Raw genomic sequence first — 26,138 nt, forward strand, 5'->3', positions numbered from 1 at the left:
TAGCTTTTTTTGCAGACTCATTTTCTTCATATATTAAATAATCAACCTTAGAACATTAAATTCTATGATTGTTTCTGAAAGTCACAATTACTGAAGAACTGGAGCCAAGGCAGGGTAGGGGTGGGGGTGGGGTTATATAAGATCTTTTTTTTTCCTGTTAAAAGTGACCAGCTTGACACTGCCATTGGATGATGGCTCAGCTTATTAATACCCAAAAAACTAGTTCAAGTAGCCTGTAAGTTCTAGTTGGACTAGATGCAGCTAATAGTAAATCTCACAGTAGGTTGGGTCCTCAGCTCTAATTACCAGCATAACCTTAAAGCAGCCCGCTTAACATCCTTTGCTCAATTATCTAATCCGTAAAATGGGGATAATAATAATATTCTATTTACTTCATAGTGTTAATGGGAGGACAGAGTAAAATAACAGATATTATAAACTTTAAAAGTTAAAAGGATTAGACAAATATAAGGTATTATTATAAATGATTTGATATAGGAAAGTTTTCATTATTTTTGCTTTGTGGGAACATGACTGGTATGAAGAAATGACCTATGAAATTATGAACCTCCCCCACCCCTGTCATTTAAACTTTTTTTAAAAAAAAACACCTCTTCTGTCACCAAATATTTAATAGGAAAAAGAAGCAGAAGTCACTGATTTGAGTCCTTAACTCCTTTAAATGCAATAGACTAACATTTATTCAATATCTATTCTGTGACTGATATTTCTGGAAAAAGGGAAAATGGATAAAAAGAGGAACAAGAGACCTAGGAACCCACAAATTGTCAGTCTTTTTCCAATATGTGTCTGGGTCTCAGTTTCTTGCACAGGTTAATCAAATGATGATTTTGGAGAGTCCCATATAGTTTTTAACAATTCTATGAGTCTGTAATCACTCTTGGAAGTGACTCGAGAACTGACATCCTTTTTACAGGCTTTCCATATCAGGAAGGAGCTACCTTGTTTGTTCACTGTTACCATCTTTTATCATTCAGGTTGGAGTTTATTATTCATGGACAAATCCCAGTGTTCAGGAAGGCAAGAATTAAGCAAAGCTTAAAGATGTTGGGAAAAGCACTTGAAGAAATTTGGTGAATAATGCTTGTGGTAGACAAGGGGAATGAAGCTTAAGGGATTTGGAAGTGAAATCCTGGATCCTTGGCTCAGTGAAACAAGCATGAGGATCAAATATTTATATAGAAGAATATCCTACTTTAAAGGATAACTGCATTTGATCAGACTTTTATTGAAGCCTTCTAGGAATGATGATTTAGAGAATAATGTATAAGAATTTAATGTATAGGGATTTAGAAAAGTAGGTGGTACAATTTATAGAGGCCTGGACCCGGAGTGAGGAAGACATGAGTTCAAATCCTACCTTTAAATCCAGGGTGGTGCCTTCTCTGCCACTTATGGTTGAACAGATTCCTAAACTAGTGTATTGAGACTTTAAGTGATTTACCCTGAGTTGCACAGATGAATGGACCACTTGAACCCAGGTCTTCCTGACTCTGAGACATGAAGTAGTAGAGATTATCCATGCGGTAGCACCCTAGAATTTAAAACCAGACTCTTAGATATTAAATCTAAAACTCTTTACCCTATAACTATAATGCCTCTTTTTCTAAATTGTGCAGACAATGTGATATGAGGCTGTCCTGAGTATAGATTTCATCTGAATATCAAGAAAATTATCTTTGATTCTCCTGTCAATGACCTTTAATTCTGAAACTGTTTTTATTTTTTTGGTAAGGCAATTGGGGTTAAGTGACTTGCCCAGGGTCATATAACTAGTAAGACAAATGTCTGAGGGTGGATTTGAACTCAGATCCTGCTGACTCCAGGGCTGGTGGTCTATCCACTGTATCACCTAGCTGTCTGTGGAACTGTTTTTCTAAAAATCATGAAGGTAAAACTATCTAAACTGAACCTAAATTAATTTTTGTTTTTATTTGGAAAAATTGGGAGTGACTCTGCTTCCCTCTCAAGTCATCTTTTTCTCATATTCTGCTTATACACCTTGCTTGATCCGGGGGAAAATCACAGGGTCCAACAGTGCTTGCCTTGCAATTTTATGATGACACTGAGCATTGGGTTGTTTTTTTTTTTTTTACTGGATTTGTTCTCCAGTGGTGGTTGCTATACATTTGGTAAATAAAAGGTATAGGAGAGACAATAGACTTTTTTAGGAATCCCACCTCATTCACTTACTAATTCTGTAATATTGAAAAGTCAGCTGATCTGTGACATTTGGAACTCATTTAAACAGATTAGAATTGCAAGAAATATATAAATCCCAGAAAATGATTATTTTCTCTTGGGAATTATGTCTGCAATTCAGGTAGTAATCACCAAATAGCACTGGTCTCAACTAAAATTCTGGAAATGATTTGCCATTTCTCTCTCAACCAAGTTACTTTAGATCTGGTTTAAACTTAATTCAAGAGGAAATATTCTAAAAAACATTTTCACATTTGAAAACTAGTTGTATAAAAGTCTAATTATTTATTAAGACAACAATATGGAGAACATAACTAATTTCTATAAAAGGGAGAAAAATATAAAAATACTCCTGAAAGCTATATTTAAAAGAAATAAAAAATAAAGGAAATAAAAGAAAAATTCTTTCTTTAAATTTAGTCAATGGTTTTTAATCACTATTTAAATAAATTTGGGTTTACCTTATTCTACTCCAAGGAAAATTCCAACTTATTCTGGACTTATTCTGGATCTGACATTTTTAGACCAAGAAGCATTGACTTTCCTGAAGATTAAACAAACACAATTTTTATAATAGTTCAGGCATATAATACGATTTGTGTTAATGACTCAGAGCCTTCTGTTTGCCTGTTTCTTTCTTTTGCTGGCCACTTCCCATCTTAGAACTTGGCTTGTTTGACTTAGTCATCCTTTAATGAGTAGCTTATTCTAATTAGTCTTAGTCAGAGCCTTATCTCTCCCAAGTTTCCTGGGCTGTTTTTACTTTAGTTTAAGCAGCTGATCTTCCATGTACAATCATAGCAGGAAAACTTCTTCTCAATTTTCCTGAGTCAAAAACTGACCAAAACCCAAAGAACAGCATGATATTTAGGTATCAAATGAGTCAGGTTTATGACTATTTCTAACCCGTTAAAAAAAAAAGTGCATTTCATTTTTCCCCTACCCTAAGGTTAGTGTTTACTAACCTCTGACTCTCCTCTAACCTTTCTGTTAAATAACTAATTAACATTAAGTGATTTTTTTAGAAACTAAATTCTATATTTTCCAACTCTTTGCTTCCTGCAACACTTTCCAACCTGTTTTTCTGGTACCTTTTCTTAAATGAACTATATTTTTTTGCATACCGAACATTTTAAGCATACTGAACATAACAGGAGGTATTTTTTAAAAGTGTTTCCTCATCATTCCACTAAAGTTCCTTTGGATAGTTTACTATGGAGGGGGAAAGAGGAGCAGAACCTGGGGTCTTGAAGGGTCACATGCTCTGTTGCATGCAAGTTTGGAAAGGTTCTAAGGAGTAAGTCTTCATCTGAAGTCACCCAGAGGAGCTGTCTCATTTGAACATCAGCTTAGTTAAATCTGGGGAGATTTAGCACTTGGGAAGTTGTCCCCTAGGTATGGATTTCTTTTCTTCCTCTACTATCCATTAAGACCCTGTACTAAGGTAAAGAGAGGGTTTATACCAGTGGATGAATAACCATAACTATGAAAACTACTAAAAAGGTTACCTTATGAGACTAGTGGAGTCTCATGGGTTAGTTAGTTTGTTCCTCTCTCACCAATTAAGAAAAAAAAAACCTTTTAATAATTCGTTCCAATAAAAAAGAACATTTGTTAAGGACCAACTTTGTGTAAACACTACACAGAAGATATGAAAAGACCCTCTGTACTGAAGGAGTTTACCTGAGAATGCAATATTATTAATATATATAATATATACACACAGATATATGTGTATGTGTATGTGTGTATATATATACATACACACTGAATATAAACATATATAGTGTGTGTTTGCACATGCATGGATTGGGTGGTGATAATTTGCTAGAGAGCACAAAACTGAGAAGTCACACAAAGGACTTGAATTTATATTACGTAATGAAAGTTTTGATACTGTAAACACAATCTGTAATGGAAACTAAACTGCAAATTGACTTGTCTTTACATAGGAAAACACTTTCCACAAAAAAAAAATTAAAAAAAAAACCCAGAGACCTGTCACGGCTAAAGATCCATATAATAGCTTATAGACAGGAAGAAGAATAAATTTCTAAATTGTGCTCATATTTCTACTTCTAGTCTTAAAATCAACTATTGATTTGAGTAAAGCTTTTAGTCAAAGGCATTTGTTGTTCTGTCATTTTCAGTTGTTTCCAACTCTTTGTGACTTCTCTTGGGGTTTTCTTGGTAAAGATATTGGAAATACTTTGCCATTTCCTTCTCCAACCCATTTCACAGACATGATTAAATGACTTGCCCAAGGTCACAGAGCTAGTATATGTCTGAGGTTGGATTTGACCTCAGATCTTCCTGATTCCAAGTCCTGTATTCTATCCACCTAGCTGCCCTCAAATGACTATAATTCAAAACATTTAGTTGTCAAGTATGACATTTAAAACATAAAAATCCAAGCTGATTTGTGAAATTCAGATATAATATATTAAAAGATAATCTAACCTGTGACCAGATTTATTAAAACAGTGTGTCCAGAGGCTGTTTCCACCACTCATTAGCTAGCTGCATGACTTTGAGCAGTCTTTCCTTTGACCCTCAAAGTTTTTTATCTGAAAAATTCCCTACCAACTCATGGTGATATAGGAAGGATCCAAGGAGAAAAATAAATGTGAAACTATTTAGTAAACTACAATATAAAGATAAGCCTTTAATACTATTGTTAATGTATCTCCCAGGGACAGCTTCTTTTGTCTTACTGTAAGCCTAAGAAGAGACTAGACTGTGGACATGAAGAAAGGATAAAGACTAATTTTCCCTTTCTTTTTTTTTAAGGGACCTGGGAATTCACTAGTATAGAAAACTTCCAGAGAAAATTCTTTGCTGATGTTCTGCAATTTATTTTCTTAGATGGTTGCACTTAAGAGTTTATGTGACTTGCTCAGAGTAAAACACCCAGAATGGATCAGAGATGAATTTAGGATCAAAGATTCAAAACAAAAAGGGGCCTTGGAGACTATTTAAATCCCTCAGCCCTATTCTTCTGATCAGGGAATGGAATAAGCCTTTACATATAGGCTGGGTACCTTACTAAGCACTTTTCTTTTTTTTTAACAAATATTATCTCATTTGATCTTTACAACAGGCCTGCCAGTTAACTGCTATGATTATTTCCATTTTACAGTTGAGGACACTGAGCCTAAGTGACAGGTTTATAAGTTAATATGTGTTTGAGACAGATTTGAATTCAGGACTTCCTGATTCCTAGTCCAGCACTCTACCACACCACCTTAGTTGCCTCCAAAGTCATAGGGAAACTCAGATCCTAAAGAAGTTAAATGACTTGTAGATCTGACACAGCTGGGAATTTGAACTCAGATCTTACTGACTCTGAAGACAATTTATAGCCCTTAAGCCTTTCTGTGGAGTTGAGATTTCCTGTTTGTACTGTCTGAAGCTGAGAACAAGTTTAGGTTCTCTCTGTCTCTCTCTCTCTTCCTCCCTTTCTCTCTGTCTCTGTCTTTCTGTCCGTCTCTATCTTTATCTCTTTCTCTTCTCAGTCTCTCTCTCTATGTCTCTCTGTGAGTCTCTTTCTCTGCTCTATCTCCTCTTTATCTCTGTGTGTCTGTCTCTCCCTCTCTCTGTCTTTTACCTACTCTTGGTCTCTTTCTGTCTCTGTCTATCTTTCTGTCTCTGACTCTCTCTCTGTGTGTGTCTCTCTCTCTCTGTCTCTCTCTCTCTCTCTCTCTCTCTGTCTCTCTCTCTCTCTCTCTCTCTCTCTCTCTCTCTGTCTCTCTCTCTCTCTCTGCCTCTCTGTCTGTCTCTCTCTCTCTCTCTCCTCTCTGCCTCTGTTTGCCTCTATCTCTCATAGCTCCATCAGTTTCTAAGTTTCAAGGCTCTGAAGCTCTGGCTGTATTGGAGACAACAAAATGCCTCCCTGCTGCATTGCGTCTTACTTTTTTGAAAATGAATCTTACTCACTTAAAGGTTTAATAGATTTATGTGTTCTGTAGGTTGTCAAAATAATGGGTGTTTCCCAGCATTTTCAAACAGAACGCTACGTGACAGGAGAGTAGGTACCTTCTAGAACATTCAGAGCAGGCTGGGGAAGGGGGGGAGAGGATTCAGATTTATGAACATCTTTACTTGCTGTGCTCATAGTTTATCTTTGAAAACTCCCCACCCCTTTTCCCCCAAAGGGCCCCATTGACTGTCACAAACAATATCTGTTATTTCAGAAGCCTGCAAGGCTTTACATTAGGACACATAGAAAGAGTTGTCAAATACAGATGAAGGGCCTTTTGGCAAAAATAGTGCTCTTAAAATGTTTACCTTCTCATACCTAATGGTTTTAGATCATATCTCATTAGCCTAGGAGGCCATTATACAAAGCACAATTAAGATCTTGACATTTTCTATGAGTTCCAATTCAGCTTAGCTAATGGATAGAGCTGAGCTGCATTTTTGTATTATAACAATGTTGGAAATGCTGTTTAAAATAATGCAGGCTACCCAGGGTGAACCTGGAGTAATTACACAGAATGTCAACAGCTTCTTCAGCTGGGTCCTGTGCTGATTGCTCTCTTAAGTCCTCCTGGGCCTTTGGGGGGAAGTGCACCTCTACTTGTGGGCTCCTGCCTCCCTCCAAAAGCTTCTCCCTACAAAACCTGGGCAACAAAAGAAGTGCCCACTAGCTTGGGTCAGATGCCTTTTAGAAAGCCTATTTCTCCCTGGAGTGTATCAGCATTTACTTTGCTTCTGACAGTCCTTTGTAGTTAGCAGAACAAGTAGTATTATTTCCATTTTACAAATTAGAATACTGAGGTTTAGATGAAGCCACTTGCCAAGGACCTCATAGTTCCTTTGTGGTATGAAAGAGTTAATGTAGTTTGGAATGCAGAAGGGAGGAAGACTGCACATACTATTATAAACTGTTATATACATTTTGATAGAGAGGGAAATAGCTTGTCTTTGACACTGAAGCTTTGCCTAGGCAGAGCCACAGAGGATAATTTTTCCCATAGTCAGCAGTGCCCTATCTCTGTCTCATTGTGCGTGCCCCCATTAGAATGTAAGCCACTGGAGGACAGGAACTAGTTCATCCCCCCCCCCCTTCTTTGAATCCCCAATTCTTTCTTCAGGGCCTAGCATTTAGTTAAAAAGCTTAATAAATGTTTATTGACTGAATATGACTCTTTCCTATAAATTATAAGAACCCACATTAATATAGTACATAAAGTTCAATAAAATGCTTCCTTCATAAAAAACTCTGTGAGATAAGGAAGCACAAGACCTTTTGTTTTCCCAGGTGAGGAATTTGGTGATTCAGAGATATTAACAGACTGATTCATAGTTACGCAACTGCAACTAGTTTAGTGCCCGCGGGTAGAATTTAAGCTCCCTATGGGCAGGGGGGTGCCTCATTTCCCCCCCTCTTATTTTTCCCCCTCAATTTCCATGTAAAAAAAATTAATATATTTTTTAAAAAATTTGAGTTCCACTATTGTTCTATTAGAAACCAGGAGGGACAGGAATTCAGGGAAGCCTGGAGGGATTTGCATGAACTGATGCTGAGTGAGATGAGCAGAACCAGAAAAACACTGTACACCCTAACAGCAACATGGGGGTGATGATCAACCTTGATGGACACGCTCATTCCATCAGTGCAACAATCAGGGAGAATTTTGGACTGTCTGCAATGGAGAATATCATCTGTATACAGATAAAGAGCCGTGGAGTTTGAACAAAGTTCAAGGACTATTCCCTTTAATTTAGGAAAAAAACCCAGATATCTTATTGTCGGATCTTATTATCTCATACTTTTTGTTTCTTCCTTAAGGATATGATTTCTCTCTCATCACACTCAATTTGGATCAGTATATAACATGGAAACAAAGTAAAGACTGACAGATTGCTTTCTGTGGAGGGGTGGGGAGAGGGAAGTAAGATTGGGGGAAAATTTGTAAAACAAATAAAATTTTTAATAAAAGAAAAAAATTAAAAAAATTTTGAGTTCCAAATTCTCTCCCTCTCCTTGAGAAGGCAAACAATTTGACATACATTATACATTTACAGCCATGCAAAATACATTTCCATATTATATGTATTGCAAAAAAAAAAAAACACATACAAAAAACTCCCAAGAAAAAAAGAAAATAAAAAAATATCTAAACTTCACTCTGCATTCAGACTCCATCAAGTCTTTTTCTGGAGGTGGGTAGTATTTTTCCTCAGTTCTTCAGAATTGCCTTGGATCATTATATTGCTAAGAATAGCTTAAGTCATTTGCAGTTGATCATTGAACAGTATAGTTGATTCTGTGTACAATGTTCCCTTGGTTCTACTTACTTTACTTTGCATCAGTTCATTTAAGTTTTTTCAGGTTTTTCTAAAACCTGTTTGTCCCTTCTTATAGCACAATAATACTCCATCATAACCTTATACCACAAATTCTTCAGTCATTCTCCAATTAATGACCATCCCTTCAATTTTCAATTTGCCACAACAAATAGAGCTGCTATAAATATTTTTGTCCATCTGGATCCTTTTCCTTTTCCTTTGATCTCTTTAGGCTACATGCCTAATAGTGGCATTATTGGGTCAAAGGGCATGCACAGTTTTAAAAGTCTTTGGGCATAATTCCAAATTGCTCTCCAGAATGAATGAATCAGTTCATAATTCCACCAAAAATGTATTAGTGTCCCAGTTTTCCCATAGCTCCTCCTGCAGGAGGTACTTCATTTTTCTATTTTGTATCTTTAACATAATAAATCTTGCAACATAGTAAGAATACAAGTACTAGCTGTTGATTGCTGATTGGAACTCTTCCCAAATCCAAGTTATATGTCTGATCAGGGAGTTTAGGGACATCTTTCCAATCCAGGGAATTTCTGAGGGAGGGGATCTGAGTTTTTTTTCTCTAAGCCAGATTAGCATGGTTCCAAGTTCAATATTCTTTCCTTTTTTTTGTCTTTTCCTTTCATCTCCAACCCCACCTAACTAATAGGCTTCTGATAAAGTTGACCTTTCAACCAATCAATAAACGTCAATTAATTAATTATTATTAATTATAATTATTAATTGATATTAATACTATGTGCCAGATCTGTGTTATATAATAGCAATACAAATACAAAAGTAAGACAATCCTTACCTTCAAGGAAGTGATATTCTTTGATTTGCATTAGAGGAGTAAGTTGAATGTTAATTCTGGATAGCTTTTAAATAGGGCACATTATAATGCTTTCCTTCCATTCACTCACTTCAAAGGCTTGAGACCAGGATTAATGCAATAATGGACTTCATCCTTTGATAGGCAGAGAATGGATCGTCATTTTTTTTCCCTCAGGCATCAATTCATTTACTTTGCTTCTGACAGTCCTTTGTAGTTAGTAGGAAAAAGTAGTGTTATTTCCATTTTACAAATTAGAATACTGAGGTTTAGATGAAGCCACTTGCCAAGGACCTCATAGTTCCCTTGTGGTATGAAAGAGTTAATATAGTCCCTGAAGAGGCAAATTGTCTGGCTAACTGACTTTGAATGAAGGCAGCTTACAACAACATTCTGATACTTCAGCACTGTCTGATCCCTAGATAGTCAGGAAAGAGAAATTTTCCCTGTGTGTACATTAATTAAGCAATTGGGACAATGAATTAAAAATTTCAAGCTCAAGGAGGCCCCTAATTTCATGACAGATTTAGTATCTTAACCAGTATTCTATTGATCTCCAAGTGAATGTATCTTCACAAACTGCCTATTCCAAATTAGAGAAATATATCCATCTGGACACTGACTCAGCATTATCATCTTTCATCATTGTAGAACTTGGGAGGAAGGGCAGTGATGGAGCATATGAGGAGTGGCTCAGGGCCCTGGCCTTCAGGAGGTGCTAAATTAAGCCAAGAGAAGTGACAAACCACCGATCAAAGGGCTGCCCCTTGCCTGGTGCCCAAGTAACTCAGAGTTTTGGATATAAATCTGTCAATAATATTACTGTTGCTCTTATTTTCAGAAAGCAGGCACAATAACAGAATTATATGGATCAGATAGTTTCTTTTCAGTAGCTATCATTTTTCTGACTTACTTGACTGGTTAAAGAACAGGTTTGGTCCTGTCACTGGATTTATTCAAGGTTAAAACTCTGAAAGGATTTTTTAAGCTTTCTCCTTCATATAAATGTGTTCTACCAACCTACCCTTTATTGAGATTGAACAAAATTTATCGAATTCCCATTTTTTTGGTTGTTTTATTTCTGATTACAAATCTCTTTGGATTTGTGTAAGACAAGAGCCAGATTTTTTTTTCTGATTTTCTTTGCCACTGAATTATATTTTTCTGACATGCTTCATATAAACACTTCACTGTGAGTCATTTGTTATAAAAGGTTCATAAATTTTAATAATTGTGTTGGCTTGAGGAACTATTAATAACTCTCCCTTAATATTTCCAGAGGGGTCATCTTTGTAAAGGGAGGAAATGGAATTTGTGATTATTTTATTTGCTTTATTTTGCTTCATTCTTGGTAGTAAAATCTTTTTTCCTCCCTTCTTTAATTTTTACTTATTTCCTGCTGCCACTGGTTTGGCTGAGCTCTAGGCCTTTCAGTTTCAAGGATCAATTTCTTCTTTATGGCTTCATACAATTTCTCTTAATATGAAGATAATGGCAGAGATGGTAAATTGAAAGTCTAACCCTATGGCAAACCAGGAAAAAATAAAACACTGCCTCTGATTAACACACTTGCCCATGTAAGATGAATTAAAGATTTCAGGCACCAGGGAAGGATGTGGTAAATTATGACCCTCATGACTTGAAAGAATCAATTATTTCATAGATGCCACTTCTCCAAAGAGATGATTTATTCTCTATCATTTGGGCCTTAAAAGAATTGTACAAAAGTTAACAAGGAACAGATAGGTCTGGACTCATGGAAAGATAAGAGATAAGGCTGGAGGAAAAAAACAGGACTAATTTTGTTAGCTTTTTGAAACAACTGCCCTGAATTAAGAATGCTGTATGCTGATTGGTAAGAGTAGATGACCCATATTCAAAGTGATCAAAAATTCTTAGAGGGGGTAGTGGAATGCATGCTGTAAGAGTGATTTTTTTTTCTCCCTTAATGACTTGAAAATTTCTCTTATTTTTTGCTGCCAATTGCAAGGGGTGGGGGTGGGGGTGGGGGGAGACTATAGGCAGGTTTATCATCTATGACTCTGGATCAACATTGTCATTATTTTTGGACCAGGTCTTTGATGAACTCCTGGTGAGGAAATTCTCTCTATCAATTAAGATGGCAACAATTCTACTACTTGGAGCCTTAGAAAGTAGCCCATGGTCACACCACAGGGAGGTATTTATGCTTAATCAGTAATACATTCATATTTAGATCCTCATGAATCCATCAAGGATCACATCTCCACTCAAAGGAAAGATAATTTAGCAATCTCTGGGGTGGAAATTTGGATAAAGATTGGGGAAGATTAGATTAGACACAAAGTGGGCATGGTTAGCCAACTCCTCAATATGTTTTGAATCTTGATATCTAAGAGATTTTCCAAGAGGATGCCTCTGGGACTATTTGTTCTCATATAGAAACACACATCTTTTAACTTTAAGTAATCACACTTACAGTATCTGCTTAGGTGGAGCAACTTGTCTGTCTTCATTTAATGGGTTCCTTTTCAGAACAAAAGAGATTTACTGTTTGACAGATAATGAAAAACTGAGTATTAAGATAAACCAAAGGCACAATTAAAAGTGTGATCCAGGGAAGGTCTGCCCTCCTGAAGAATTCTCCAAATACTAGGCATCTTATACCAAAACAATGGTCAGTAATTAGAAACTATCCAAAGCAAGTATTTTATTTTATTCATTATAGATGGGACCAATGGTGCACATTTTTCTGTGTTAGAGAAATGTTCTAAGAATGAACTTGTGATGACTTTGGAGAAGGAAAAAGAAATAGACACACACTTAGTTGGAATTTTTACAACTATTATGAAATATGAAGAGGGTGATATGTAGGTCATTGTTTTGTGTTTCTTGTTTTTATCTATAGTAGACTGAGTCCAATTTTAAGTGTATAATGAGATTATTTGTGTTTGAGTTTTTTTGTCATTACTGTATTTCTTGGCCATTTTTATTCAGTATGGGATCATCCAAATGGGCCTTTGTTTGATTTTTCTTTTTTTCTTTTTTTCATCAATCAACTGGAAAATATTTATTCAGCTCCTATTGCAGTGTTCAGCACTGTTGGGGAGTTAAATGAATATGTGATACAGTACCTATCCACCCAAAACCACAGCACAGTCAAGGAGACAAAACTCATAAACATGAAACAATAATTTATATTTATATAACACTTTGAGGTTTATAAAATGCTTTACTTCTGACAAATCTATGAGGTTAGTAGTGCAAGTACAACCATTTCAACTTTACAGATGAGTAAGTCAAGTTTCATCCAGGTAAAGTGATTTGCCCAGGGTAGATAAGAAAGATCTGAAGACAAGATTTGAACCAGGGTTTCCTGGACTTCAAGTCTAGCACTGTTTATATTGGATAACAATGAAGTGCCAAATTACTCAATTTGTTTGATATAGTTAGGCAGTTGCCATGTCGTATTATTTCTTCATAGTATTTTATCTTCATCCCTGCTGTTCTAGATTCAGGATAACCAAGTTTATACCCTCCTTACTTCTCTCCTGGATTATTGCAACATGATCTCTCTACTTCTAGTTTCTCTCTTCTCTAAGCATTCCTCCCTACAGGGTCCAAAGTAACATAGTAACATATTCTTAAGAAAAGTTTGACCATATTTTTCTCTCCCATTATGCACCAGGCAATATACTAAGCACTGGGAATAGAAAAAAAATAGAAAAAAAAAGTCCTTGTTCTTAATGAATTTACAGTCTTAAGGGAGAGATACCATCCAAACAATTACAAGTAAACAAGATATATTCAAGATATATTTATAAAGATGTATATATATATATACATATACACAGGATGAATTAAGGATGATCAATAAATGGATAGGAATAGGAAGGTGAGATTTTAGCTGCAGCTACAGCAGATGGATTAAAGAAAGCCAAGGAAGAGATAGGAGACAGAGATGAGGAAAGAGAATTCTAGGTATGTGGGATAACAAGTGAAAAAGCCCAGAGGCAGAAGTTGGAATATCTTGTTTCAGGAACTGCAAAGAGAGACCAATGTCACTGTATTGCAGAGTATGTGGGGCATGGAGAATGGAGTTTATAGGAAGTTAGGAGACTGGAAAGGTGAGGGTACAGCTTTAGATGCCAAAAAAGTTTTTATGTTTGATCCTGAAGATCCTTTGGGAATTTATCAGAGATGAGAATTGAGGGAGAAAAGTGATATAGTTAGATCTATGCTTTAAGAAGATTTATCTGATAGCTGAATAGAGGATGGATTGGAGTGGGGAGAGAATTGACAATTTTTCCGTCATGTATGTGTGTGTGTGTGTATATGTATATATACATACAACTATATATGTTTTATATATGTGTATGTAGGTGAATATATATATATATATATATATATATATATATAATATGGAGAAAGAGAGAGAGTGTGCAAGAGAGAAATTTTCATAGGATAATAGATTTAGAGTTGGAAAGTGCCTTAGAAGCCATTGAGTACAATTCATCATATAACGAATGAAGAAATTGAGTTATAAAGAAGTCAAGTGACTTTCCTAGGTTAGCCAGTTAAAAAATGATAATGTATTTTAATCCCTTTACCTGACTCCAAATACAACCCTCTATCCATTTTTCCATACTGACTCCATGTCAGAAAAATCTTCTATTGGAGTAGATTCCTCTCTGTGTATATCTCTTTAGACACCACCTCCTGACTCTGGTATTCCCTTACCTGGAGCCCTCTATGTCCTTATCTCTTAACTTCCCTAACTTTCTTAATGCCTTAGGTAAATCCTACCCTTCTATAAGAAAACTTCCTGATCTCTCTTAATTTTACTGCCTTCCTTCAGTTTTTATATCCAGTTCAGTATACATACCTGTGTTTATGTGTGTGTGTTTAAGCAAACATTCACACATATGTATTTTATACATATATGGTTTGTACTTAGTCATTTGCAAGGTGTCTCCCCAGTTATACTGAAAGCTTGAGAACAGGACCCATCTTTCATCTATCTGTGTTTCCTTAGTTTTTAAGACAAAGCTTGGAACAAAGGAGGTTCTTTATAAATGTTTGTTGTCTGACTGACTTTATCTTTTAGTTCTATTTAAAATACCCCAGTGTCTACCCTAAATTCTAAAGAATAATCTTGTTTCTACTCAATCCACTATTTGGTCCAAGAAAGGCACCGATAAAGCACCCTTTTCATAGGTTCCATGTTGCACTGGGGAAGATGAGAGTGTCCTTCTAGATAAAAACCCAAAGACTGCTAAGTTTGGCTCCTAATCCCTTGTAGCCTATGAAAGACTGAGAGGAACATCATAGCCTTCATGAGGAAGCAATACTCTTTCCTATATAAAAGGAAAGACTGAAGCTCCACCTTTGGGCTTTCAAGAATGTTGAGATCCTGCATCCCATCTCTTAACCCTTATATTGGGAGGAAACATTTTTCTGCGAAAGGGAAGGAAATTAGTATTTATTGAGCTTGTATTACGTGCCAAGAATTTTACAAATAATATCTCATTTATCAATGTTATCTCAAAGTCAGAGTCTTGCCCCATCAAGGCCTTTGCAGACTTGAAGAAACATGTTCCAACTGGAAGTGCTCAGTTTCAGTTTGAAAAAGCTAGTTTTTAGCTTTTTGAGACTAACAACCAGTTACCTACATCCCCAAATTTCATTTCTATAAATGTAACCTCAGATATGTATGTTTTGCATATGACTAGATCTTTGTTTTATTTTGTGTGATGGGGTTGTCTACTTACCACAAAAGATCCTCATTTAGCAAGTTTGCTGTTAAGTTGTGGAGAAGACAAATAAGCACCCTCAACAATACTAATGGATTGCTAACACTACCTTATATTTATTGCTTATAAACATAGTCACAGCCAACCAAGTATAATTAGGAGTGGATTACCATTGGCTAGAAGCATGCATTTCTTCAGATTTGTGTACCAGTTTTCTCACTGTAATATCTCTGTATTAACACAAGGTTCATGCTTAAATCTAAGTTCCCTTACTCTTTTGACTGCTGACATTCCTGGTACATTACTAAAAATTGTGTTCTTTTTATATATTTTTTACTTAATTTTATTTCTTAAACTCCCAAGAAAGATGTCTGCATATAACTTTCTAATTTGTACTATACTTAACAGGAATGAATATTTGGGGAAATAATGCTAAAATAAAAGGCATTCAGTGCTATCTCTAGGACCTGAGCCTCCTACAAGGAAGCTAAGGATTTTTTCTGGTGTCGATAAGGAGTGAGGTACAAACTGAATAGAGAACCAAAGGTAAGAGACAATGTTGGGGGGAAAAACAAGTAAACCAGTTTGGCATGAATTCAATGTGTGTGAGGAGAGTTACTTGAAATAAGCAACTGTGTCTAACCACTGATGCTTCCTTTGATGATGATGCCAAAGATGTTCATGCTCATAAAATATAAAATGTAATTGAGATATAAGTTGCTTACCAATGAAGAACAACTTCATTGGCAGAATGGAACAATGCAAAAAATGGACAAAGAAACCATTGTTATTACTGGGGGAAATTAAGTTTTACAACTATCTCTTAAGTCTCACATATATAATTGCTGATTACAAGCCTCTTGTGGGACTCTTATCTAAGACTGCTACATGATTAATTATGACATCACAGATGCAATGCTGGAATTTTTTGCTCAGTGTTCATTATGATGAGCTTGTCAAGAAGCCTAGAAAGTAAAACAAAAGCTGATGCTCAGAGCAGTCTGCTGACACAGACCTTGCATTGTGTCCAATAAAGTCCAAAGGAAGATTTGATATTAGGAGTCCATCAAGCTGATCCAATTGAATGATTAGCTGTAAGTAATCTTAAAATGACTCATGTCTGGATGGGAGTGGAGGAGAGTCAATAAAGAAATAGCCTGAAGAATTCAAGCCATTTATAAATTGTCCACCTGAGTCTTTCTCCCAGGGAGAATTTCAATAACAGGGAAATTTATGTTGTTATTCCATAATGGGACAGAACCTCAGAAATGGAAAGAAACTCAGAAACCATTTCATTCAATCTTTAACAGGATGGGAATCCCCTCTACAATATCCCTCACTAGTGTTCATCTAGTCTTCATTTGAGGACTTTCTGGGAAAGGGAACCCACCATCCCCTGAAGCAACCTAACCTACCATTAGATAACTAATTATTAGGAAATGCTACCCTCTTAGTCAACAATGAGCCACACTTCAACTTCACCTCTTGTTCTTTTGCTTCCTGGTGTTCTTTGAGAATGAAGAACAAACAACTGGGACCAAGGGAACAAGATTGAGTCCTTTTCTGGAGAAGAACTTTAAGTAGTTAAAGTTCAGCATGTCTCTTTCTCACTTCTCTTTCTCACTTCCCTCCCCTTACCCCTTCATGTCTTCTCTATTTTCATGCTTAACTGTCCCCTGTTCCTTCAAGTGACTCTCATATGCTATGGGCTCTAGTTGTATCACCACCCTCTGGAAAACTCATTTTTCAATAACCTCCAAAAACTATGAAGCCCAGAACTTAATGCATTATTTCAGCTCTAAACTGAGCAAAGAAAGATTTCAGGGGCATTAGTGATTCCATCATTCAAGTTTCTCGATCCAGTCAAAGATCCCATAAGTCACATTATGGAGTCATATTGAACTGTAACTCTATTTAAATACCTAGATATATCTCATAAAATTGCAGTCTATTCTTATCTTTCCCATCTTTTTGTTATGAAGTTGTCTCTGTACAATATCAAACAATATTTATCCCTATTAAATTTCTTGATACCAAATTCAGCTCATTATTCTTAGCTATTGAGAATTTTTTGTATTCTAAACGACTTTATCTAATATGTTAACTATGCTTCCAAGTTTGAAATGAATAAAAATGATATACAGAGAGGACCCAGCATAGAATTATGAGTCTCTTCATTAAATAAATCCCAGTTGATATCAAACTATTAATAACTATTATCTAAAACTAGTCATTCAACAAATTCTCAATCTACCTCAATGTTTTCTTTAGCTCCCTCCACCTCTCCTCTTGCCTTTTTGTGAGTTACTTGCTAAATATTGTAATATATTCTAGACATTTTAGGCCTACCACATTGATGTCATCTATTATCTGTTCTAGATGAGGCCTTTCTGGAATTTAGCAATCACCCTTTGCTTCCTAGAGGCTCATGAGCCATCCGTTTAATTATATATTCACAGATTTTCCTAGGATTTGAAGTCAAGATGACTGACCTAAAGTGTAAGATTTCATCCCTTCTGTTACATGAAAATCAAGATATTTACTCTTTTTCTAAGACACTTTTCCATTTGCCATGATTGTAGTAGGTCAGTTATAGTAGTCAAGCCACATAATATCAACTCTTTCAGGCTCTTGGATGCAATTCTTCCAGATATGAAAACCCAAACTCACTAGGAAGAGCTATTTTTTTTAAATCAGCTCCTTACTAACCTTAATTTTTGACTCCCTATCTTCATTTTTGTTTGAACCTGACCAATTCAAGCATCATTGTGACAGGATAGAGGGGAAAAAAAAAGCAAAGGAAGCAAGAAATAGACCTCACTTTTTCTATTATCTGTTATTATCATAGTCCCATTCATCATAAATAACAGTTCTCTACCTTCTTGGATCTTTCTTTTGTCTAAAAATCAGCTTTTAAAAGCCTGTTTTGTTGTCTTTAGTATTCCTTTCCAGTCTCATTCCACTCTTAAATTTTATAATGGTAATTTATTATTTTAGTAATTGCAGGAATATGCCATTATTTTTTACTTGTTCTCATTTACTTCTCTTGCTTCTATTTTTCAAAACATGTCTTTTTAAAATTCAGGTTGATTTAAGAGTTTCTTAATGAGTTTATCATTAATATTTCATTCTTGAGAGAATCTAATACTTTTTGGGTCAATTCTCCTTCTACAATTTTAGGTCATTGGATATTACCTATAATTTCCTTGAACTTTTTATAATCTATTCTCCCTAAATCTAATGTCTGTGGGAACCCATGCCCAGTTTTCCTCTCTTCTATCATAAATTCTAAGATGGCGTAGTTCCCATTATTTCTGCTTTATCAAGCAGTTTTTCCCCCATTGGTCAGAATCAAGTCCAGAGAAGCAATTTCCCTCATTGCTTCCTTCATCTTTTTAAAGACAGAAATTATCAGTAAGACAAGTCAAAAATTTATCAGCTCTCTCTACTTTTGGCAGAGACTCTAAATGGCCGGCATCTTCCATCACTATGCTATCACACCTCTGTGCCAGAGTCATTATCTATTTCCCCAATTTCTTATTTAATTTTACCTTTTGTCAAGGTAATCTGAATAAAGAGTTCCTTCTCTGACCATAGTCCTTCAGTTTAATTTCTGTTAAATGTTCAACTCCTCAAAACTCCTCATTATCCTACCTACTACAGTTTCTGGATTTCTTCATATGTGTATTTCTTCTTAATGCACAAACCTATTCCACAGTTTCCTTTTAATTCTTGTGTTTCTTTTGAATGATTCATGTCATCCATATAATATACCACACCATATATTATGCCATATTATTATTACCAAATCTCAGTGATTTCTAAGTTTGAATTTGCCTTGGACAAATAGGTTTCTTGTCTACCTGCTATGTATTCATTGTGGAGCTGGCATTTGATTAGAAAGGAATCAAGTCTTTGATATAAGAATTTAAGATCCTCTTTTTCTCCAAATAAAAAAGTGATTGGAAGTTAAATTGAACCTGAAAGTTTCATCCCTAGACTAACAAAAGTTAAGAAAGTAGATCATTATAATTCTAGGAATCTCATGTCTAAGGAGAACAGTAGCTAAATTTCTTGCCCCAATCTCCTCTTGACAAGAATCCAAGTCACTCTTACAGAAGTATAAGAGAAGAAAAAGGTAAAGATGTATTCTACCTTTCTTTGCTACATTTAGGAGATGGGTCAAACTACACCTGTAATTCCTGCTATTGGGGAAGTTAAAGATGATGGCTCTCTTAGGCTCAGGAGTTCTGAACTCTACTAGGATTGAAAGTGATCTTGGGTATCAACACTGTCTGGCAACAATATGGTGAGCCTGTTGGCAGCAGGGACCCATTAGATTACCTAAGGAGGAAAAATGGGTAAAGTAGTCCAGGGTGAAAAAGTTTCCTTATCAGTTATCAGTGGGATCAATGAGTGGTCTTGGCATTTCCAGTCTGACTGAAAAAAAAAAGAAACAAATAAAAGGGGTTGCCTATGTGATCTTTAAGTTTCCTTACAGTTCTAAATGATCAGGATTCTGAAATTGTAGGTAGCACTATTTTTCTCTAGATGGCTAGGGAAAATTGCAAATTACTTCATCTGGGAACCTTAAGAAGGATTACAAGCTAATTATAGAAAATGGAAATGAAAAGGCTCCAACCTATAGACCTGAAAATCTTCTCACTTGAATTTTTTTGGGTTTTGTTTACATTAATCTTTCACCTCAAGGATTTCTCAAAGAGTATTTATTCCCAAAATAGAGATGTGGAAGTCAGTCTTTACCACGGGGGCAAGAATTCCATCCCCTGCAATTTTCCCAAAGGAGAGAATCTAATCAATGTCACTATTGTTAGAATCACACAAGTGAACCAACTATACAGTGGAATTTTTCTCTCTGCTTCCCTTTCCCCCAACCCCCTTCATATTTTCATGTATTTTGTAACCTGAGGAAAAATGTCCATGAGGAAACAGAGTTTATGTTGAAGTTATTGAGTGATGTATGGAAGATCTCAACCATAAGAGCTACTTTTAGACCTTAAAACAGAACAAACCTCTGTTGTGCCCAAGAAAGATCTGTGTAAGGAAAATGCTAGATGTTTTTCTTTGCATTAGAAACTTCCAGGGTTTACTGCCACGAAAGAGCTACCTCACAAGATCCTCAGTGTTCTCCATTCTGACATCACCATGGAAATAGCCCCATTTTCATAGTATGGCCAATTGAAGAATTTTCAACCCTCTGAAATGATGCCCTTTCATGATTGTGTACCCTGCTTTGCTGTACGTGGTAATGTTTAAGACTATGGAACAAGTTGTTCAGGAGAATACAAAGAGCACAAAGGACTTTAAATGAGATAAGGGTTTTTTTGGATTTTTTTTTTGACTTTTGAATTTTATTAGTCATTCTTTGAAGATTTGCTTACAATGATTGGTTGTACTTATTTATATCTTCCAAGACAGACAAACAAGGAAACAAAAAATTCCTTTCTTCAAAAACAAACAAAAAACACTCTCCTAGAAAATACTTCAGCTGAGTCCTTAACCAGTATCAAAATAAATTAAAGTTACATAATTAAAAACAAAAGACTTGATGACTGTTGATGATTCCATACATGAAATGGATTGAAAAAATCAAGATCACTATTTTGACAAAATCAGGTGATTAAACTAAAAGAGAAAATGGAGTTTTGACTTGAATTTTCTGGATAATAACTTAAAATGTCCAATTATACTTTAGAATGGTTGATAGAACTGTTGAACCCTATTCTTCCTCTGCCCTAATGAACCTTCACAGAAAGTTGGTTTTTGTGAAAAATATTTACTTTGTCCTTTTCCCTTTATATTTTACTTTGGAAATTACAATCATACAAATGTTTCCACATCACACTGTTTAATATAACAGAATCAGGAAGAATAATATTTTACCTGGCAGGTTTTGACTTTTGACAGATGATATTTTCTATTTATTTTCTTCCATAGTGAACTATTTTAAACTTTATTTGAGGATAATTGGTGTAAAATCACAGAATTGTTGTTTTGTGTATGAATACCTAGACATACATGTTGCATTAAATTCTACATTAGGTTAACAGCTATGACTGGTCTAGAGCTCAAATGAGATGGAATTTTGTCATTGCCCACTTTCAGTTTATTGATTTAGAAAATGGAGGCAGCTCATACTTTGCCCTAGTTACACACACACACACACACACACACGCATATACACACACACACACATATATATATATATATATATATATATATATATATATATATATATATATATATATATATATTTTCTTTTTGGATTTTGCAAGGCAAATGGGGTTAAGTGGCTTGTCTAAGGTCACGCAGCTAGGTAATTATTAAATGTCTGAGGTCAGATTTGAACTCAGGTACTCCTGACTCCATGGCCAGTGCTCTATCCACTGCACCACCTAGCTGCCCCTTTAGTTATATATTTTCAAAGAAAAGTTTTTACCTCTTCCTTCTTGCCATTACAAAATTGGCCAAGATTCTTTGTCATTTTCTGGCCATATTGGAGCATACAACCTTCTTTTTCATGTACAAGTCTGCTGATTACATTTATATTGAAAACTTCTACTGAAAGTTTTGGCTATGTAATTGAGCTTACTATCCTTTTAAGGATGTGATTTTTGTTTGTTTGTTTTTCAGATTGGATTTATAGCTTTTTTTTTTTAACTATAAGAAACTCCCAGATTTTAAAAAAAAAAACTCTTTTCCAATGCAGATTGTTACTTATTGTATTTCTGTATTTTATATAATTTTAGAGCAGGGTTTTAAACTGTCTGTAATCTTTAAAAAAATAACAGTTTTGCCATACTTCAGCATATTAGATTATTTTTTTATTAGCATCAGGATTCCTCATTTCACCTTGATAGGGTAGTTTTATTTAAAAGGCAATACAAAGCTGTCCGATGATTTGATTGGTCCTTTCCTCTCTTCACCTAGCTTTCTGGTTACTTAGGGGTATGAAAAATACCCCTATATGGAGCTGGGGGGGGGTCACTTTGCATAGATTTTTGAAGACCATGCAGTGAACATATCCTGCCCTACTAATGCATTTTAATTGGAGATGGGAGGATTGTGCCCAGAGATTCTAAGTATCACTGAATCCTTGATTATATTCTTGTTATATCAAAGCAAAGTGAATTTCCATTGTGAACAATTCAATAACTTTCTCATGCCTCATTTCATCCCAACAGTGAACCTGAATTACTGGGATGCTGTCTTCAAGTCCACTCTCAACAACCTTTGTAATGCTATATATATATTATTTTGTTCACTAAAATCATTCTGAGAAGAGATCCATAAGTGACACCAGAGGGGTCTGTGATACACGCAAAAAAGAACCTCAGTCTTAGAGATTTGTGTGGGACTTCAAAGAGATGATAAGGCCAGGATCTTGCAGTGAAGTGTCAGAGACTGGATTTGAACTCAAGCTTTCCTGATTCTAAGGCTAGATCCTCTCCTGAATTAATGCTAACACATCAAGCAAGGTTATTTTGATTGTTGTATTGAGTTAATGAACTCAGAGCATGAGGCATATTTTGGGTAATTGTATCCTTCTAAGATGGGTCAGGAAACCTCCATCTGAAGGTCATATTAGTGTGTGTTGCCAAGACAACCAAGGCAGGACTAGAAATTAAGCAAATTTAGTGGCTTTTAAGGGATGAATTAATTAAATATTTGACAAAATATAACCCTTAAAAGATGTTATAAATATCCAAATGTCCTTTGGCAGAAAAAGGGTTTCCCACTCCTGCTTTAAGGCATTATTATATCCTTTTGAAGAGAACCTTCTTGTAACTGAGGTATTATAGGAGAATAAATCTTTGTGCTAGAGATAGTGTTAATATTTAGAACATACTCAGCTCAGAAGTCAATACTTTTTACTCTCTCCAGGTTCAAAAATGTACCAACTATCAACTGTCACTTTCACATCATTCCATCAATGTACTGGGGTGTATTCGGTGTTCAAGGAGAACTAGCACTTTGATATAAAGGCTTGCCTAGCCCTTTCAGGGCTCTTCATCCACCTTTGGTATCTACCTGTCACCGAACTCTCACCTCCTGTGCTTCCAAGAAGCTGTAGCATATATACAGCAGTCACACCCTAGTAAAACCTTCTTGGCAGATTGGCTAACCCAAGTTGAGGATAGGCAACAGGACTCAAATCTATAAATGAGTTTGGGGGATGTTTTCCTCAAGCATGTGAAAACTTCCTCTGAAGGAATGGGTGGATAAGAACAATTTGTTTCACCAGTCATGCAGGTGGCTGAAGCAGGAGTAATAGAGTGCTTCTCCAGAGTTATCCATTGCGGCCTGAGTCATTGCCTCCTTCACCTTGGTCCTGCAATTGGACTTCAATGACTCAGGAAGACAAAGAGAGATTGATGATCTTTCACATTTAAATACAATTCATGTGAAAGTCAAGATATCACCTAAGATGTTATTGAATCTCCAATGGCAATATAAATACACTGCTTTCAGTAGTGCTCTAAATTGTTCATCATGGAATGCCAGGATCTCAGGAGAATCAAAATTTCAGTTCATCCAAAAAATATAGACATAACATAGCATCTGACCAATAGTACTAGGTGTGCAAAATGGCATAAAAGATATTAGGGGCGAGTTCCAGCCAAGGTGGTGGAGAGGAGACAGGTACTGTGCTAAGGTCTCCTGGTTTTCCCTTAAAATAACATGAAAGAAACCTCTTAACAGAAATTCAATCGACAAAACCCAGAAAAAGAAGCTAGGAGAAGAACACCTACAAAAAGTTCTGTCTCAAGGAACCATGGGTGAACTGGGGGTTGAGAACAAGTGGAAGTCAGGGTGAAGCCAAGGATCAGTCTTAGCTGCAGAGGTGAGTGGTGAGTCTGAGGACCAACTTCAGTCATGGAATCTTTGGTTGGAGGAGTGGAGGTCTGATGAGTCCCAGCCAGCCTGGAGGGCGAGTTCCAGCACAGGGTCCAGCTCAGCTGGACATTGACCCAGGCCTGGAGACCTGAGTTCCATACTTTTAGCAGAGCCCTATTCTCAGAACAAACAGTAACCACCCCTCCCCCATCCCCTCTGGCTTAGCTGTGGGCAGCAGAGTTCCCTCAGCTGAAAGGGAGATTAACTCCCTCCCCCAGGGCCCAGTCCATTCTTCAAGGACAATTCAGACCCTGCTGCTGTCCCTCACTCCCTCCAGGCCTAGGGAGAGGGCCTCAAACACTCTAGAGAAAGTAACCAATGCCCCCTACTGGCTGGCCCACTTGGAGTTAGTAAACCAAGTGAACAAAGTCTCTAGCATCCCCTACTGGCTGGCCCACTTGGAGTTATTAAACAAAGTGAACAAAACTAGGGATCTCAACACCAAACCTCTGAGAGTCAACCCCTACTCTAATGACAAGATCCTAGGAAAATGAAGAAAGGCCAGTAAAAGGAGCCCCCCCCCCCCCATTGAGAATTACTTTGAAAGCACAGAGCCTAACCCAAAGAGATCCAGAACTTCTGAGGAGAATATGAGTTGGTCTCCAGCCCATAAAGACTTCCTTGATGAAATCAGGAAGGAATTTAAAAATCAATTGGAAAAATTGGGTAAAGAAACTCAAGAGAAACTAACATATTACTTGAGAAAATTAACATCTTGCAACAAGAAAACAAATCTTTAGAATATATAATTGGACAAATACAAAATGAGAATAATTCTCTCAGATCTTCAGTTGGGCAAATGCAAAAAGAAAATAAATTTCTCAAAACTACACTTAGGCAAATGGAAAAGTCCTTCAAAAATAGAATTGACCAATTGGAAAAGGAGTTGCAAAAGGTAAATGAAGAAAATTCTTCTCTTAAAAAAAGAATAGAATCTGTGGAAACTAATGACTTCATGAAAAAACAAAATTCTATTAAACAAAACCAAAAGATCAAAAAAAATAGAAGAAAATATAAAATACCTCATCAGTAAAACCACTGACCTCAAGAATAATCGAGGAGAGACAACCTAAGATCTTCCTCAAAACATTGAAAAGAAAAAAAGCCTGGATTTAATATTACAGGATTTAGTGATGGAAAACTGCCCTGATATCATGGAAGCAGAGGGTAAAATGGTTATTGGAAGAATACATCGATCCCTCTCCAGAAAGGGATCCCAAAATGAAAATATCAAGGCATATTGTGGCCAAATTCCAGAACTGTCAGAAAAAAGAGAAAATCCTGCAAGCAACAGAAAGAAACAATTTAAATACCAAGGAGCCACAGTAAGGATCTGACTGTATCAGCATTAAGGGATTGAAGGGCCTGGAATGAGATATTCCAAAGAGTAAGGGAGCTTGGAATGCAGCCAAAAATCCAGTATCCAGCAAAGCTGAGCCCTTTCTTCCAGAGGAAAAGCTGGACATTTAATGAAATGGGAAACTTCCAAAATTTCCTGATGAAAAGACCAGAACTAAATAGAAAATTTGGAAATAAAACAGGAGACTCAAGAGATACATGAAAAGGTTAAAGAAAAGGGTAAAGAAAAAAAACTGCTATCCAATAAGATGAAACTGGCTATATTCCCAACTGGGAGAAAGATTCTCATAACTCTTGAGAATTGTAACTCTAATAGAATATACTTAGCCAGAAGTGATGGACAATCAAGACTTTTCTGTGACTCAGATAGAATGACTTAAAAACAATAAATCCTTAAAAGGGGGAACAGTAAGGATATGGAAGGATGGAGGAGACTGAATGGGTTACATCTCATCACATTAAGAGGTACAAAGGACCTATTGCAATAGAGGGGAAGAAGAGAGGAGGTGAAAACTGCCTGAATCTTACTCTCATCAGATTTGGCATAAAGTTAACATACATACATACATTCAGTTAAGAAATTTATCTTACCTTTCAAGTATTAAAAGGGGAAAAGGGAGGGGGAAGGAAAAGGGTAACTAACAGAAGGAAGGGAATGAAGAAGTGGCAAAGGGAAAGGGGAAAGAAAGGGGGGTTGGATACAGGATAGTGAACATACTCAGAAAAAAAAATACTGGGGAATATGGATAAAATAAAAAAAGGGGGGGGGGAAATGCAAA

General features: G+C 36.1%; 1 protein-coding gene and 1 long non-coding RNA gene across 2 annotated transcripts in view; one reads left to right on the top strand and one right to left on the bottom strand.

Moving 5' to 3' along the window:
• KLF12 (KLF transcription factor 12) overlaps positions 1-26,138 on the bottom strand; it is a 687,410-nt gene that overhangs the window by 106,686 nt on the left and 554,586 nt on the right. The window lies entirely within an intron of this gene.
• LOC141491819 (uncharacterized) overlaps positions 16,092-26,138 on the top strand; it is a 37,628-nt gene continuing 27,581 nt past the window's right edge. The window contains exon 1 of the long non-coding RNA XR_012469778.1: positions 16,092-16,175. This is a non-coding gene — a long non-coding RNA (uncharacterized LOC141491819). The remainder of the gene's footprint in view (positions 16,176-26,138) is intronic.

Source organism: Macrotis lagotis, chromosome 6, assembly GCF_037893015.1.
Source record: "Macrotis lagotis isolate mMagLag1 chromosome 6, bilby.v1.9.chrom.fasta, whole genome shotgun sequence".
Taxonomy (NCBI): Eukaryota; Metazoa; Chordata; class Mammalia; order Peramelemorphia; family Peramelidae; genus Macrotis; species Macrotis lagotis.